This window comes from Chiloscyllium plagiosum, unplaced genomic scaffold (assembly GCF_037043375.1).
Source record: "Chiloscyllium plagiosum isolate Xiang-an unplaced genomic scaffold, Cpla_swu_hap1 HiC_scaffold_29, whole genome shotgun sequence".
NCBI lineage: Eukaryota > Metazoa > Chordata > Chondrichthyes > Orectolobiformes > Hemiscylliidae > Chiloscyllium > Chiloscyllium plagiosum.
This window is the reverse complement of record NW_028270167.1, coordinates 72897682-72902878: the sequence shown is the minus strand read 5'-3', so window position 1 is coordinate 72902878 and position 5197 is coordinate 72897682. Positions and strand designations below refer to the sequence as shown.

The following is a 5197-nucleotide window of genomic DNA, read 5'->3' as shown; positions in this document are numbered from 1 at the left end:
CACAACAGCGCTGAAATAACAGTCTCCATTCGGTTCCAGTAAAAATTCAACTTGCCTGGAACGTAAAGCAACAGCAGAGCTGCTTGCGATTTTCCGCGCGGGAGGCGAACACGATCATGACAGCACAGACACTTCACCACACCACAGTTAATTCCACGGGAAGCTAACTCATTTTTCTTCTGTTTCAAACAGAAATGCAGCAGGGGTCGAAACCGCATTTGAGCAAGCGACGTCGTTGGAGTTGATCAGCAGAAATGGCAGCGGTGGGATTCGAACCCACGCCTCTGTCGAGACTGGAGCCTTAATCCAGCGCCTTAGACCGCTCGGCCACACTACCAGCCGCCCGCAGCCGCCCATTTTCTTGCACTTCCAATTGTGCTCCTGCATAACAACGGATGCAAAGCCATGTGAAAAGGGTTCCATGACCCCTCTCCGACTCGCACAGCTGCTGGGATGTGCCCGTCTACAATATCAATTTCGCAGCAGATAATGATAGCCCATCGATCCAGACAAAAATCAATGGTATGCTGAGTCTATCTTCTCAGACTCTTTTCAGCTACAAATGTATCTGTGAGTGCGTGAGAACATATGATCGGTTATGATTTGGTCAAATTACCATGAGCTGCTTGACATTACTGCAATTTCGATTCTTGCTTTGCTAAATGATTTCACCCATTGCTCGAAACAGGACACCTTTCACGTTTACACGGAACACGAAACACACCGGACTACAGGGAAAATGCACAAAGCTGAGCAGGCCGTGTTCCACATCATACCGTGCTGCAACGTGTCTGTTTTGCAGAATAAAAGTCCCAAAGAATGTTCTCCACCCTAAAACCGGAGGTAGCATTACATTCCGAGAACGACAGATCACATTGTGAGGATGCTCTGACCTCGGAGCCAGTTCGAGATGCCACTTTCCTTGCCTTTTTCCTTAACCGTGCAATTTGCTGCAGAGATGCTCAGTCCTGGACATGAGCCACATGGATACCAACTGAGTTGGAAACCTGTTTCGGATTCGAGGAGAAGCGACTCCATAAATTTTGCTAAATTCCATGGTGCTTATTAGAAATGCAGTTTCCGTTCACCTCAATCTAAAAGGCAGTTTCTGAACATAGTAACAGAAGTCAAAAGATAATTACCTCACCCCACCCCCACTCCAGAAGAGGTGCTAACTGCCCTTGAGTGCTTTTTGTTCTCGATGTGAAGAGCTTTCACCCCTGAGTCACCTTCACGTCTCTGGTTGCTGAGTTAATCACAAAGAAGGAATTTCACCAGAGCTGCAACTGCCTCACTTCCCCACTCGCCCTCCCCGTTTACATTTTCCTGCTCGTCAGTGATTTAAAGAAAACCAAATGGATGCCATGTCATTCTGTCGCCTCTCTGTCGATTCCTCCGTTTCAGTTCCGACGTGGATCTCGGGGCCAACTCTCGCACGTTGAATAACGACAGACAGCTTCCAAATGAGGTCTTTCAGAGACGACTTTGGGGTACATTTGATAGACAGACTCGTTCAGGAATCCGTGGTGCGCTGTGACACCAGCGCATCAGCTTCTTCCCTGTCTTTGAACCGGGCCGCCTGCGCAAGAAATGCAAATGCGGTACTGCTCTTCGTGGAAGGATCAGAAGGCGGTAACTACACTCTCAAACGGAATGGCATATGAACAGAACCAGGTTGGAGAAAAACTTTACAATGCTTTGCACAGTAATTAAATGGAGTTGCATTACACTTCACTACGAGAGCACATTTGTTCAAGCAAATTCGATGGCAGGTTTGCAGATGGGAAAGCAAGCAAGAAAACTCCGATCTTGACCATGTAAAAGGCCGCAGTTGAAGAACAAAGCAGTTTCTGCGCACTTTCGAAATGGGCACCTTTCGCGCGTAAGGCGAACGTGATGACCACTACACGACAGAAACAAGGCGCAGTCACCACTGCTAAGGCTCAGTGGCACCCAGCACTGAAAGTTGACGCCATTTTACCTTTCACCTTTCTGTTTCCAATCGCTCGTTGTTTAATGGGACTTCTTTAATTTTGGCTATGTGGTGCGCATGGACGAGATACACCGAAGTATCTGTTTCCACGCGGTGTGCGCCAATAACGTTGTGTTGCTTACACCGGCTGTAAAGGATTACTTTTTAGCGGAGCTTGCCGTCGCAGTCTGTGGCACAATCATTTAGTCTGTTCGACTGCTCACGGGAAAGGTAGTATTGTGAAACACTGCAGAAACGAACGACTTCCTTACTTTTGCTCCGACTGACCATACTCCGTGAAATTTTCCCAGATTCTCAGTTGAGGATTTTTGCAGCTGTAAGTTACCTCAGAAACCCTGTTAATTCGTAATGTATTGAGCGAATCGCAAAACAGGAAGCATTTAACGCGGAACACAAACAAAACTGGCAAACCAAATGCATTTTCAGACACAGCGAGCATGAATGCAAAATGTGAGACAGGCCGGGGGCATGAGCCATAAAGTAATCTCACAACTAACAACAGGGAAATTCCAAACTACTCTTTCAAACATACTGGAGACTGAGTGCACCACCACTTCCCAGACAATGCTGAAAAGAGAGAAAGAAAGAACAGAACAAGAGTGGGCCATAATAAGTGAATTCACTAATCACAGTCTCGATTAGATTACCTTTCCCTTCCGATGTCTCCAGGACCGAGATGAAGTAAATGGGAGAAATTCAATAACAAATGACATCGAAATTTATTGGAACGATTTTCTCATTGGCCAGAAAACCAAATAACGACGAGTCGAGTCACCGTATGACTTTGTTTCACAACAGCGCTGAAATAACAGTCTCCATTCGGTTCCAGTAAAAATTCAACTTGCCTGGAACGTAAAGCAACAGCAGAGCTGCTTGCGATTTTCCGCGCGGGAGGCGAACACGATCATGACAGCACAGACACTTCACCACACCACAGTTAATTCCACGGGAAGCTAACTCATTTTTCTTCTGTTTCAAACAGAAATGCAGCAGGGGTCGAAACCGCATTTGAGCAAGCGACGTCGTTGGAGTTGATCAGCAGAAATGGCAGCGATGGGATTCGAACCCACGCCTCTGTCGAGACTGGAGCCTTAATCCAGCGCCTTAGACCGCTCGGCAACACTACCATCCGCCCGCAGCCGCCCATTTTCTTGCACTTCCAATTGTGCTCCTGCATAATAATCGATGCAAATACTTGTGAAAAGGGTTCCATGACCCCTCTCCGACTCGCACAGCTGCTGGGATGTGCCCGTCTACAATATCAATTTCGCAGCAGATAATGATAGCCCATCGATCCAGACAAAAATCAATGGTATGCTGAGTCTATCTTCTCAGACTCTTTTCAGCTACAAATGTATCTGTGAGTGCGTGAGAACATATGATCGGTTATGATTTGGTCAAATTACCATGAGCTGCTTGACATTACTGCAATTTCGATTCTTGCTTTGCTAAATGATTTCACCCATTGCTCGAAACAGGACACCTTTCACGTTTACACGGAACACGAAACACACCGGACTACAGGGAAAATGCACAAAGCTGAGCAGGCCGTGTTCCACATCATACCGTGCTGCAACGTGTCTGTTTTGCAGAATAAAAGTCCCAAAGAATGTTCTCCACCCTAAAACCGGAGGTAGCATTACATTCCGAGAACGACAGATCACATTGTGAGGATGCTCTGACCTCGGAGCCAGTTCGAGATGCCACTTTCCTTGCCTTTTTCCTTAACCGTGCAATTTGCTGCAGAGATGCTCAGTCCTGGACATGAGCCACATGGATACCAACTGAGTTGGAAACCTGTTTCGGATTCGAGGAGAAGCGACTCCATAAATTTTGCTAAATTCCATGGTGCTTATTAGAAATGCAGTTTCCGTTCACCTCAATCTAAAAGGCAGTTTCTGAACATAGTAACAGAAGTCAAAAGATAATTACCTCACCCCACCCCCACTCCAGAAGAGGTGCTAACTGCCCTTGAGTGCTTTTTGTTCTCGATGTGAAGAGCTTTCACCCCTGAGTCACCTTCACGTCTCTGGTTGCTGAGTTAATCACAAAGAAGGAATTTCACCAGAGCTGCAACTGCCTCACTTCCCCACTCGCCCTCCCCGTTTACATTTTCCTGCTCGTCAGTGATTTAAAGAAAACCAAATGGATGCCATGTCATTCTGTCGCCTCTCTGTCGATTCCTCCGTTTCAGTTCCGACGTGGATCTCGGGGCCAACTCTCGCACGTTGAATAACGACAGACAGCTTCCAAATGAGGTCTTTCAGAGACGACTTTGGGGTACATTTGATAGACAGACTCGTTCAGGAATCCGTGGTGCGCTGTGACACCAGCGCATCAGCTTCTTCCCTGTCTTTGAACCGGGCCGCCTGCGCAAGAAATGCAAATGCGGTACTGCTCTTCGTGGAAGGATCAGAAGGCGGTAACTACACTCTCAAATGGAATGGCATATGAACAGAACCAGGTTGGAGAAAAACTTTACAATGCTTTGCACAGTAATTAAATGGAGTTGCATTACATTTCACTACGATGGCAGGTTTGCAGATGGGAAAGCAAGCAAGAAAACTCCGATCTTGACCATGTAAAAGGCCGCAGTTGAAGAACAAAGCAGTTTCTGCGCACTTTCGAAATGGGCACCTTTCGCGCGTAAGGCGAACGTGATGACCACTACACGACAGAAACAAGGCGCAGTCACCACTGCTAAGGCTCAGTGGCACCCAGCACTGAAAGTTGACGCCATTTTACCTTTCACCTTTCTGTTTCCAATCGCTCGTTGTTTAATGGGACTTCTTTAATTTTGGCTATGTGGTGCGCATGGACGAGATACACCGAAGTATCTGTTTCCACGCGGTGTGCGCCAATAACGTTGTGTTGCTTACACCGGCTGTAAAGGATTACTTTTTAGCGGAGCTTGCCGTCGCAGTCTGTGGCACAATCATTTAGTCTGTTCGACTGCTCACGGGAAAGGTAGTATTGTGAAACACTGCAGAAACGAACGACTTCCTTACTTTTGCTCCGACTGACCATACTCCGTGAAATTTTCCCAGATTCTCAGTTGAGGATTTTTGCAGCTGTAAGTTACCTCAGAAACCCTGTTAATTCGTAATGTATTGAGCGAATCGCAAAACAGGAAGCATTTAACGCGGAACACAAACAAAACTGGCAAACCAAATGCATTTTCAGACACAGCGAGCATGAATGCAA

General features: G+C 46.7%; 1 non-coding gene across 1 annotated transcript; it reads right to left on the bottom strand.

Annotated features, from left to right (window-relative positions):
- Positions 1–255: 255 nt before the first annotated feature.
- trnal-aag (transfer RNA leucine (anticodon AAG)) lies at positions 256–337 on the bottom strand. Its single transcript has one exon. It is a non-coding gene; the product is annotated as a tRNA-Leu (tRNA).
- Between the last annotated feature and the right edge of the window lie 4860 nt (positions 338–5197).